This window comes from Eriocheir sinensis, chromosome 61 (genome assembly GCF_024679095.1).
Source record: "Eriocheir sinensis breed Jianghai 21 chromosome 61, ASM2467909v1, whole genome shotgun sequence".
NCBI classification, from domain to species: Eukaryota; Metazoa; Arthropoda; class Malacostraca; order Decapoda; family Varunidae; genus Eriocheir; species Eriocheir sinensis.
Genome location: NC_066569.1, coordinates 1,113,985 through 1,127,692, shown reverse-complemented (window position 1 = coordinate 1,127,692; position 13,708 = coordinate 1,113,985).

The window sequence follows — 13,708 nt, the reverse complement described above, 5'->3', positions numbered from 1 at the left end:
TATTGTGAATTTGTATTTACTTAAGGTTCATCGGTTCAGTTTATTGTGGATTTGTATTTACTTATCATTGAAATAAACTCTCAAAAATTATAATTTGCTTATGATTCAACTTGCCCCTCATACTGATGCAACTTGCCCCGCAAATGGGGTAAGTTGCATCAAATTTATTTTGATTTATATATCAAAATTAAATATATAAGAAATTATTTTCATTAATATCTACGCGTGTGAACTCGATGATGAAGTATTGTATATTTATATACGACAACTGAATTTCAATTAAATGAATGTTACACAATTCTGTAGAAGGAAATGTAAAATTTGATGCAACTAGCCCCGCTCTCCCCTACTTGCCACACAATATTTTCCATTATAGAAATGTACCTAAAATGCATTAATGTTTCGGTTTTCAACGTTTGTTTGATTTGCAGTAGTACCAACACTACACGGAAAGATTGTTTCGAAGGGGGAAGAGAAACTAGGGTTTGAAAATATCTCTTCACGGAAACACACTCTCTAAGCGACGCTTCGACGAAGAGGGAAGAGCTTCACTGAAAATTCCGCTGCTTGTTTCCTCGCGGGAAGGGGGAAGAGATTCACTGAGAATATGGCCGTTGAGCTGTGTGAGTGGTGCTCCCCCCCCCCCCCCCCCACACGTGAGATGCATACTCCATACGAGGGCGGACAAGACCCCTATAAATGGAAAGCATCTGTGCGGGGAGAAGAACTGGCGGAGACGATACAGAACGCCCAGCCTCGAGGAAGCTGATTTAGTAAGAGAGATGTGAAATTTCCAGTTGAGATTTTGAGCTAAGGATAGACCGAGGATATTTAGTGTTGAAGAATGTGACAGCTGCGTGTTGTCAAAGAATAGGGGATAGGTGTTTGGAAGATTGTGTCGAGTTGATAGGTGGAGAAACTGGGTTTTTGAGGCATTGAAGGACACAAGGTTCCTTTTACACCAATCGGAAGTGGCAGTGGCGCAGTGGCAGTATCGTAATCAATGAGGTTCATCCGAGGTGCGTCTTTGCTGCCTATGCGTAGAGCTCCCTTGTTCAGGATTTTGGGAAAGGAGCAGTACGGCTACTCTCTGACTGGGAAGGTAGCCTGCCCCATCCTCACCTTCACGTTAGTATACCCTGTGGGGTAGAACCAACGGGGAGGGGGGCGGTGACCATCAACTGCTTTGTTTTAATCCTTTTAGCCTTGACAAGGAGCAAGTCTCCATAACACCACATTGGACTGGCCACCCATTGGTGGCCTCTAATACTTTTATCGAGTTTTTAGAGGCAGGAGCGATGGCCAGAGGGAGGCAGAAGAGAAAGGAATGTATGAGACTGGTGTCTATTAATGGGAATGGTTTAGGTGGTAAGGAAAAGAGGAGAGTGATGATTGAAAATTTTGTAAATGGTAGAGTGGATGTGTTGGGAGTGAAACACATATTTGAGGAACTGGTGTGAGGGATGGTAGAGAGGGTACGTGGGAGGGTGTGCCTGGGGGGGTTGTATGGACGGGGATAGATGAGAAGTATAGAGGCAGGAGTAAGGAAGGATGTGCTATTGTGATGTCTGAAAGAGTGTGGAATGGTGTGACTGATTATGGTTGGAAGGGATCAAGAATTGTGGGGGTGAAAGGAAAAGTAGGTTTAGAAAAGTATGCATGGGTGTGTATTTATGCACCAGTAAATGTGAAAAGTAAAAAAGGACTGAGAGAAAGGGAAGCTTTTTGGGAGGAAGTGAATGTATGTTTGAAGAGTTTTGAGAAAGAAAGGAAACTTATTATGATGGGAGATATGAATGCTAAAGTGGGTGATGAATGTGTGATGGATGTGGTGGGAAAATGGGGGATACCTGGGAAGAATGAAAATGGAGAGTGCCTGGTGGATGTCTGTGCTGAGAGGGGAATGTTCCTAGCGAACACCTTCTTTCAGCACAAGAATATCCACCGATACACATGGAGGAGGGGAGAAGATAATGAGCAAAAAGGATTGATTGATTATGTGGCAGTAGATGAAAGGCTTAGAAAAGAAATTTGTGACGCAAAGGTAGTAAGAGGAATGTTCGATGGATCTGACCATCTTGCAGTGCTGGCAAAGTTAAAGCTGAAAGAAAAGTGGGTGTTTGAAAAGAAAGGTGAAGTAAAAAAGGAAATACTGAAGATAGAAAAGTTACAGGAATAAGAAATAAAAGATGAGCATAACTGTGAAATGGCAGAGGCCTTAAGTGATAATGGGAAAGTGTAAAAGATAGTACAGATATTGAAAAAGGTTTTGGAACATTTAAAGAAATAATGGTAACTACAACAAAAAAAGTGTTAGGGATGAAAGTGGTGAGAGATGGAAAAAGAAAAGGAAATTCATGGTGGACAGAAGAGATAAGGAGGATAGTAAAAGAGAAAAGGGAACTTTTTAAGAAAACTCAAGAAAGAAATGTGGCTGAACAAGTAAAAAGGGAAAGGAAAAAGAAATATAGAGAATGCAAAGTGAAATTAAAACAAGCAATAAAAGAAAGTAAGAAGAGAGTTGATGAAGACTTTGGAAAAAGACTAAGTGAAAAATATAAAGGGAACAGGAAATCATATTGGAAAGAAGTATAAAATGAAAGAAATGCAGAAAATATCTCCTCAAGTAAAATAAATGAAGTTATGGATGAGAATGGAAAGATGTTGAAAGACGGGGAAGCTGTGAAAGAGACATGGAGAGAATATTTCAAAAACTTAATGAATTTTGAGGATGGACGTCCAGCAGCTGTAACGGCAGCAGTTTTGAGTAGAGGTAGAGGAGGAGTATATAAAGAAAGAAGTATAACATATGAAGAAGTAAATCAGGCAATAAAAAGATTAAAAAATGGAAAGGTAGCAGGAATTGATGGAATCACAGCAGAAATGTTGAAGTGTGGAGGAGATGAAGTCGTGAAATGGATGGTCAAGATATGTGAAGTAGCATGGGAGGGGGGGGAGGGGGGGGTGTGCCAGCAGACTGGACGAAAGCCATCATTGTCCCAGTTTACAAGGGCAGGAGAGGGGAATGTGGGAGCTATAAGGTATAAGCTATAGAGGTATAAGTCTCCTGAGTATACCTGGAAAGGTATATGGAAAAGTCATAATAGAGAGGGTGCAAAGACTTACAGAAGAGAAAATCAGTGAAGAACAAGGAGGAAGGGAAGGGGATGTGTGGATCAGATATTTGCCTTCAGGATGGTAGTAGAAAAAATAATAGCAAAAGGAAAGAAACTATACGCTGCCTTCATGGATTTGGAAAAAGCTTATGACAGAGTCGATTGGATGGCATTGTGGAATGTTTTAAAGATTTATGGTGTGGGAGGAAAACTGCTTAGTGCAATAAAGTCTTTCTATGAGGATGCATCTGCATGTGTCAAAATTACTGGAGAAACAAGTGAACATTTTGAGATAAAAGTGGGCTTAAGACAAGGGTGCGTCATGTCACCATGGTTATTCAATATTTATATGGATGGTGTTATTAGAGAAATGAAGGGCAAAGTTGGAGAAGTTGGAGTAAGACTGTTCAATGAGGGAAGTAAGTGGGTACTGAATTTGATACTGTTTGCTGATGACACAGTGCTCATTGCAGAAAATGAAAGTGACCTACAAAATTTGGTCAGTGTTTTTGATAGTGTCTGTAACAGGAGAAAGCTGAAAGTAAATGTCAACAAAAGTAAAGTGATGGTTTGTGAGCGACGCAGAAGTGAGGTTGTAGATTTTGTATGCCCATATAGAGTGGGAATTGAATGTGAAAAAGAATGCAAAATAATTTTGAATGGTGAAGAAATGGAGGAGGTCAATGTGTTTAAGTACCTTGGATCAGTTATGTGTAAGCATGGTGGTATGGAGGGAGAGATAAGAGAAAGGGCATTGCAAGGAAGAAGGGTGGTAGGGTCTTTGGGACGAATCATGAATGGCAGAAGTGTGAGCATGGAGGTAAAGAGGGATTTGAGAAATACAATAATAGTACCAACCCTCACATATGCAAGTGAAACGTGGGCCTGGAATGAAAGTCAGAGGTCTAGAGTGCAGGCAGTGGAAATGAGTTATTTGAGGAGTGCTTGTGGTGTGAGTAGAATGGATGGAATGAGTAATGAAAGTGTGTACGAGCATTTTAAAATGTGTCACAGGGGTGAAGGGAAGAAGTGTGGAGTGGTGGAAGAAATGAAGCGACAGACCTTAAAGTGGTTTGGCCACATGGAGCGAATGGAGGAGAGTAAGATGACCAGAAGGGTGTATGTGAGTGAGATAGAGGGAGGGAATGCTAGAGGACGACCTCCGGTGAAATGGAGGGATAGGGTGCAAGAGTACGTTGGGGAGAGGGGGGAAAGATCTTTGAGAAACTTTGAGCAGGCAAAGAGGGAGTGTCTGGATAGAGAAAGTTGGAAGCTCTTCTGCCGTGGCCATCCCCTGGTGGGAGCTCCTAGGAGCAGGCGTCGATGAAATGATGATGATGATGGAAATGATAGCAAGGTCTGAGGTTAAGCTTTCTGCAGCCCAGTCTGGAGTCTTGTAATTCCTGTTGAGAGGGTCTTCTGTTGAAAGAAGTTGAATAATGCAGAGTGGAGTCGTCAGCGTATGAGTGGATAGGACAGTTTGTTATGGAAAGAAGATCATTAATGAATAACAGGAAGAGAGTGGGTGATAGGACAGAGCCCTGTGGAACACCACTGTTGATAGGTTTAGGGGAAGACAAGTGACCGTCTACCACAGCAGAGATAGAACGGCCGGAAAGGAAACTGGAGATAAAGGAACAGAGAGAGGGATAGAATCCGAAAGAGGGCAGTTTAGAAAGTAAAGACTTGTGCCAGACTCTATCGAAAGCTTTCGATATGTCTAGCGCAACAGAGAAAGTTTCACCGAAACGGCTAAGAGAGGATGACCAAGAGTCAGTTATGAGAGCAAGAAGATCGCCAGTAGAACACCCCTTGCGGAACCCATACTGGCGATCAGATAGAAGGTCAGAAGTGAAAAGGTGCTTTTAAATCTTTCCGTTAAGGATTGATTCAAAAGCTTTAGATAGACAGGAAACTAAAGCTATAGGGCGGTAGTATGCGGGATTGGATCGGTTACCCTTCTTGGGCACAGGCTGTACAAAGGCATACTTCCAGCAGGAAGGAAAGGTAGATGTTGATAGGCAGAGACGAAAGAGTTTGACCAGGCAGGGTGACAGCACGGAGGCACAGTTTTTAAGGACAATAGGAGGCACTCCATCAGGTCCATAAGCCTTCTGAGAGTTGAGGCCAGAGAGGGCATAGAAAACATCATTCCATAGAATCTTAATAACAGGCATAAAGGAGTCAGAAGGGGGATGAGTAGGAGGAATATGCCCAGAATCATCCAGAGTCGAGTTGTTACAGAAAGTTTGAGAGAAGAGTTCAGCCTTAGAGATAGATGAGACGGCGGTGCTACCAACAGGGTTAAGGAGAGGAGGGAAAGAGGAAGCAGTGAAATTGGAGGAGATATTTTTGGCTAGGTGCCAGAAGTCACGGAAAGAATTAGAAAAAGCAAGGTTTTGACATTTTTTATTTATGAAAGATGTTTTGGTAAGTCAAAGAATAGATTTGGCACGATTCCGGGCTGAAATATAAAGATTATGGGTTAGCAGGAGTCGAAGGCTCTGGCACCTTTTGTGAGCTGCCTATCTATCTTTGACAGCAGAAGAACAAGCATGATTAAACCAAGGCTTTTTAGCATGAGGAGTAGAGAAAGTACGTGGAATGTATGCCTCCATTCCAGAGACAATCACCTCTGTCATGCGCTGGGCACACACAGAGGGGTCTCTATCCTGGAAGCAGTAGTCATTCCACAGGAAATCGGAAAAGTACATCCTCAGGTCGTTCTGGAAGTAGTAGTCATTCCACGGGAAATCGGAAAAGTACATCCTCTGGTCGTCCCCCACTAAGCCGCTCAGACAGTGGACTTGATTTGACCAACAGCAGTTCCAACATCTTTTGGCCCTCGTCACCCCTTTCACCAAGAAAACAAATATGTGACAAGCACTTACTCCTACAGAATGTCGTATTGTGACTTTATATAGTAACCTGAATATACTTTTGTTTGAATTTATGGTAAACTTTCAGTGATATGCAGTATTGCGTTTCCTCTCAACTGATGGCCGATGTTGATACATCATTATTTTTCCCCATTCCCGGATCCTCAAAGTAGATCTCTTGGAGTCACTGATCTTGATTATATTTACTCTTGGTATTACTGCTTAGGCATGAAATTAACAGTCTAAGGCTCCTAGTATCTTTAGTCCTTCCAGGGCTGTCCATCTTCCACATCCTGATATCTTAACACCCAAGTAACCCACTCATGTAATTCTTTAAAATTACTTAATGTGACATTAAATTCTAAACTAACCCTGAGAACATAAGTATGACTGCTTATCTAATTTATGAGGGCTAGTCTGTAAAGGAAATGTTCCATTTTAAGTCATAAGATTTTTTTTCTCTTTGCACGTTTTGGGGCACTGTTGTCCAATTTGCATGTCGGCTGCTCAGTCTCATCTCAAACATTTTTCAACCTAATAAAGTGGTATTATTTAGATAAACAGCATTCTCAAGCTAGGCAATTCTTACCTGTCTCAGTGTATAGCTTGTCAATCTCAATATATTAAAACATATATATATATATATATATATATATATATATATATATATATATATATATATATATATATATATATATATATATATATATATATATATATATATATATATATATATATATATATATATATATATATATATATATATATATATATATATATATATATATATATATATATATATATATATATATATATATATATATATATATATATATATATATATCTATTGTCGTCCCTCAAATAGTATGGTTTCGTATAGTACAGTTTCGGTTTTATACGGATTGTCCTGGAAGAATTTTTTTAGGATTTTTAAATTTCCTGCTCGTCGCACCAAGTAGCCATGGCGTGAGTGGCATCACTGTTCCACCAAAACACCTGCTGAAAGCACCCATAAGCGTTCGAGAAAGATGTTCACCTTGCAGAAGAATTCAGATTTAGGAGAAGTTATGTTTTGGGATGAGTTACATTGCGGTAGGGAGAGCATACCACGTGAATGAGAGCAGTGTTCGCTGTAACCAGGGATGGCCCGAAGGGAATGCAGTTGGGGGGGGGTAAGGTAAACTATGACCAACTCAGTCATTTTATGACCAACTCCAAACTGGCGAGCGAAGCGAGCCATTCAGCGGGGTTTTTTTTAAAACTCACCTTTTTTAGGGGCATTTTTAAGGCCTAAGTAGGGACATTTATGAGTCTCAGATGCTTTTCATTTGCATTTAAGAGTATAATAATTTTGGTCATGGGGGCGGCTGCTCTCCCAGGGTCATTAAGTCATTCTGCGTACCCTTGTCTAAAGTGTCATTTGTTGATATTGTTACTGTTGTGTTGCTGCCACTGCCAGTAATGGCTTATGGCTCAAGGGGTTTGTCGTTAGTGGAGCAGGTGAACTTGCTCCGGAGTTGAGGCTCCGGCTGGACCATCCCTGCTCTCCGAATGGACCCTGATCTGATCCCTTCCCACTGTTCCCAGGGCTTCCCTCCTGGACCATCACTCTCTTAAATAAAAAGAAAAAAAACCTTAAACTTTTATTTGACCATCTGAGGTGACCTCAGATGGTCAAATAAAAGCAGTGAGGTGGGTGAGTGGTGAGCGTGTTGTGGTTACGTTCTCGGGGTGCAGAGTTCCAGCCCTACTACAGTCTACAGGCAAACCCTTATTCACTGCCGAGTGTCTTAAAGCTATCCACATGTCACCATCTACTCCACCTGGAGCACATAATGTGCATGGAAGGATTTGGAGGATCACCCAAACATAGCCAGCGCTAACCCCTGCAGGAGGCTGGTTCAAGAGTGATGATACTGAGCCAGTATACAGTTCCGAATAACGCAGTCGGGCCATCCATGCTCCCTGATCCCTCCCCGCCTGTGGCCATTCCTGCCTAAAAAAAAAAAAAAAAAAAAAAAAACTCAAATTTTTGACCAACTCACTAGGACTTTTTGACCAACTCCGACCAAACATTGGGGGGGGTGACCCCCCCCCACCCCCCCCCGCTCGGGCCATCCCTGGCTGTAACAATCATAATGTAAAAGAAATTCTTGCCGCAGTAACTGCCAGTGCTCCAAGAGTGCTGCAAGAGTGGAGATAAAGGTCGTCCTTTCAAGCCTCGTCGTTGCTATGGTAACGGCGTCTCACTCGCAGCAAAATGGCGTACGCTGATCTTCCTGGCGATGTTTAACATGCATTCTAGCTGTCCTGACTGATGAACTCCTTACAACAGATGATGAAAAGGAAGCTGCAGTGGTTATGGTGGCACAGGGAGGTGAAATGCAATGGAAACACTTATATGTGTTTGTTTGGGCCGCCATATTTGCTGATGACGTCATCACAGCACGAAGGTGCTCCGCCTCTCAAAGCCGGGAGCCAGTGGACGTTGGTAACTCGTGTTGCCGCTTCGCGTTTGAGAGCACTCGGGACGTTTTGAGAGTCCCAATTCCCTCTCTCAAACGCAGCCCAGGAGTGTTTCCAGGGGGGCACTAATTTTATACGGATTTTCGAATAGTACGGGGGTCCTGGGTCCCTAACCCCCATACTATTTGAGGGACGACTGCATATAAATATAAATATATATATATATATATATATATATATATATATATATATATATATATATATATATCCTCCCTCCTCTTCCCTGACCACCCATGCTATTGGTGACAAAGACAACTCCCCGAAGTTAAAGTTTTCTAAAGAAAGAATTGCTACACCACACTTGCAAGTCACTGACACAACAAAAACGCGTCTTCACACTCACCTTCACCGCCCTGTTGATGCGTCGCCACCGCCGTCCGCCGAACCCCCGCCCTTCCACCTCCTCACAGGAGGTGGAAGGGCGGGGTGGGGAGGGGGAGGGAGAGCGGGGCGGGGACCTGGCGGACAACGGCGGTGACCAGCGACACATCAACAGGGCGGTGATGGTGAGTGTGAGGACGCGTCTTTGTTGTGTCAGCGACTCAGAAATGCAATGCAGCAATTTTTTCTTTAGAAAACTCCAACTCAAAGGAGCCATCCTTGTCACCAACAGCATGGGCAGTCAAAGGAAGAGGAGGGAGGCAGGCGAGGCGGAGTGGCGGGGGTGAGGGGAGCGGCCGGTGGCGTGGGCGCGGGGCGGGGAGGGGCGGTGGCCGACACGGGTGAGGAACAAATTTAAACAAAATGAGAGCGTGCGCCCTTGCTGTTTCCGTGACCCACTAATGTATTAATAATGTTTTTTTTTTTTAAGGTTAGAGTAACAAAATCCCCAAAATAGGCGGACTTTCCCAGTGTCCAGGAATGTAAGCCCCCCTATTACCATTGTTTCCTATGGGGAAATTATGTTTAAATAACGCGATTTTACATAACGCGACATCTCCAGGAACGTAACCCTCGCGTTAACTGAGAGGTGACTGTAGTCTCAAAATACGTACCTTGGAAAAAGGAAGAAAATGGGAAGAGAGAACGGGTCGTTCTGAAGCCCCAGTTGAAGGCGGCTGCCTTATGATTGGCTGACAGTTCTGAAAACACGCTTGTGATTCGCTGGGAGTCCAATGACATCATCACCAGCACTCAGCCAATCAGCGGCCTCACTGCCATAAGGCGGTGTCACACTGGCCATTTTCCTTCAACCGTTGGGGCTACGGCCAACGCCCATTGCTGAAGGTAAATGGAAGGAAAAAGTGGTTGTGGGTGTGGCGTGTCCATGGTTCCTCCGTGCCAGTTCCCATTGTCACCACTGCGCGTGCGCGGCCAACCCACCCATCTAGATTCCAACCACATAAACACGTGGATGGAGTAGCAACAAACACACACACATACACACATGCACGTACAGAAGGAAACATAAGCAGAAATACAAGAGGACACAGTAAAAAATTGAGAAAGGGGAGATGCTTGAGAGACACAAAGAAGTATAGCTTCCCGCAAAGAAATGTAGAGGTTTGGAACAGTCTGAGCGAGGATATAGTATCAGCGAGGAGTGTGCAAAGCTTTAAAGATAAGTTGGATAAATGCAGACACGGAGACGGGATCACACGAGCATAATGCCCAGGCCCTGTAAAACTACAACTAGGTAAATACAACTAGGTAAATACACCAGACTCATCATGAACCATTGCAGATGTTTCTGACAAACCGAAACGACTTCACCATTTCTTGAGTGTGTTAGAATGCATTTGGTGAGTGGCTCACATGAACCAAACCTGGCTCTTGGCAAGAAGAGAACAGTCGTCTTTAACACTGCTCTCTTCTTGCCATTGGGTGTGTTTGGTTTGTATGAACCACTCACCAAATAAGTTCTAACACACTCTAGGAAATGATGAAGCCATTTCTGTTTTACAGAAACATCTGCCATGATTCATGATGAGTCTGGTGAGTGCGTGCATACTTGTGTGTGTGTTTGTTCCTACTCGATCCACGTGTTTATGTGGTCAGTGTCTAGATGGGTGGGTTGACCGCGCACGCGCAGTTGTGACAATGAGAACTTCTGGCACAGAAGAACCACAGGCATGCCACACATACAACTGCTTCGTTCAAGTTAACTTCAGCAACAAGTCCATAACTTGGGTAATGGCAGTACAAGCCGTGACAGCCCTTACTTTAGCAGACGACGCCATGTTGATACAGGGCAAGTGCTTTGTTTACGTTGTGGATGTGGATACGAGCAACCGACCTTGGCCGTGTGTGATGCACACCCGGAAAAGTTGGAGTTGCCGGTTGCCCTAGCTGGCACCAACACGGTGGGAGGAAAAAGATCCAGTGTGACACCAGGTTACGGACAACCGACAACTCACTCCCGGTTGGGCTTATGAGCGTTGCCCCGTAGCCCCAACAATTGGAGGAAAACGGCCATTGTGACACCACCTTAAGGCAGTGATCCAGCTGATTGAGTGACCGTCGGCGATGACGTAATCGGACTCCTAGCGAATCACAAGCGTGTTTTCAGAACTGCCAGCCAATCGCAAGGCAGCCGCCTTCAACTGCGACTTCAAAACGACCAGTTCTCTCTTCCCGTTTTCTTCCTTTTTCCAAAGTACGTATTTTGAGATAACAAGGGAGTAAAGGGGGGAAAAAAAGTCAGCTTCTCCATGGGTCGGAGCAAATAAGCGCTTTTTCAGTGTTTTCAATACAACGAGTTTCATGATCCTCAAGTTTAGCGCTATATGTTCAGAACGAAGCAAGCGCAAAACTCGGGAGGGTACTGTGTACCAATGTAGATGGGATAATATCTAGAAAACTGGAACTACAAGACTACTTAAAGGAAAAAGAGCCCAAGATTGTGAGTTAAACGGAAACAAAGCTGATAATAATAGATGATAATAGCGACCTATGTACCACCAAGAACAAGCTCATAGAACAGAGAAAAATATGAGATGATGATTGAAGATACCATTCAGAGTTTGAGTAGGTTACTCAAAGCAAACAAAAGTCTTGTTAGTTGGAGATTTCCAACTGTAAGGAGGTAAACTGGCAAACATCTGAAAGCGGAGGTAGTGAAACAGCATGGAGGGAAAGATTTCTAAGACTGACTATGGAAAACTTGATGATGAAATGGGTGACAGAGAACACAAGATACAGGAGTGATGACAAACCAGCGAGACTGGACCTGGTGTTAACAAAGGGAAGCACTTGTTAAATGAATTAAGATATGTGTGTCCACTAGGAAAGAGTGATCATGTGATAATAGAGATGGAAAAAGAGAAGGAAGGCACTGAGGAGGACGAATTATATAAAAGAAACAGGAGAAACTGTAGGAAGGTGGACATAGAAAATCTTAAGAAATATTATGGAGAGCTAGACTAGGAAAAGTTGAGGAGAACAAGCGAGGTGCAGGAAAAGTATGATATTTTTATGGAGGCGTATGAAACAGGAGTCATGAAATATGTACCAGAATATAAACCCAAAGAAGGAAAGAAGGATTGGTTTAATGCAAGATGTGCAGATGCAAAGGAAAAAAGAGACAATGCGTGGAAGAGATTGAAAAGAAATAAGAATCAAAGGAATAAAGAAGATTTTAAGATAGCAAGAAATGAATACATGAAAATAAGGAGAGAAGAAGAGAAAGGATATGAAAAGGATATTGTTGAAAAGTGCAAGGAAGAACCTAAATTGTTTTATAGATTCATAAATGGAAAAATCAAACCAAGGGAAAAAATAGAAAGACTGAAAGATGGAAATCAGATAATCAAAGATCCTAAAGACATGACTGAGCTACTAAACAAAAGGTTCCAGCAAGTTTTTACAAAAGAATCACAAGATGACAAAATAAATGTTCATATGGATGAAGTTATAGTAACTAAAGAGGAGATATATAAAATAATGGAGGAGCTGGAAGAGAGGAAAGCAGTAGGACCGGATGGAGTCTCAGGTTTTATATTGAAAGAATGCAGAAATCAGCTGGTTGGACCGGTATATGATATCATAAAATGCTCAATAGCAAGTGGTAAAGTACCAAAGGAGTGGTGAAGGGCTGAGGTGGTCCCTATACAAGAGCGGGAAAAAGGAAGAACCTCTGAACTACAGACCAGTGTCACTGACCAGTGTAGTTTGTAAAATATGCGAGAAAGTGATAAAGAAACAATGGACGAAATTTCTAGAACACAATATAATTACAGAAAAACAGTATGGCTTTAGAAAAGGGCACTCATGTGTAACAAACTTACTGAGCTTTTACTCAAGCGTGACATACATAACACAGGAGAGGGACGGATGGGTGGATTGCGTGTACTTGGACCTGAAGAAGGCTTTTGACAAAGTTCCACATACAAGACTACTATGGAAGCTGGAAAATAAAGGAGGATTGAAAGGGAAAATGAAAAACTGGATGGAAACTTACTTAAGAGATGAGAACAGTGGTAAAGGACATGAAATTGGAATGGAGAATTGTAGATAGTGGAGTGCCTCAAGGATCGGTATTGGCACCAATACTTTTCCTAGTACAGTAATCCCTCGTCTATCGCGGGGGTTAGGTTCCAGAACCCCCTGCGATAGGCGAAAATCCGCGAAGTAGCGACCTCATTTTTTTTTTATTATTTATATATATTTTAAAGCTTTATAAACCCTCCCCACACTCTTACAAACCTTTCATACACTCCTATTGCCCTTTTCCACGCTCTTATAAACACTTCCTACGACGTTTCGTCATTACGACGCAGTCCCAATAAATGATACTACGTATAATTCTTGTTTCGACTTTCGAGATTTGCTTTGTAAATACGAACTTTGTGCAGGAATTAGTTTGGCGGGGCGGAAGAATACTCAGAGAGAGGACAATATGAGCGTAGCTCACTTCTTTTATGTCACAATTAGGTAGATACATGGAAGGGGAAAGGGAGGAGAGGGACAGAGTGAGTCATGAAAAAACTACCAATAGAGGATGTAAGAAGGGGGAACAAGGAAAAGTAGTGGAGGAAACAGGGAGAGATAAAGAGGATGAAAACAAGAAGGGTGTGAGGAGGGAGGGACAGTGGGGAGAGTCATGTCAGGTCCTGAGGGAGAGTCAGGTGAGGTCCTGAGAGAGAGTCAGGTCAGGACTTCAGTCAGGACATGACCTGACTCTCACTTCCGCCTCTCTCTCCCCACACCCTTTATATTTCACCTTGTGTGTGTGTGTTTATGTGTGTG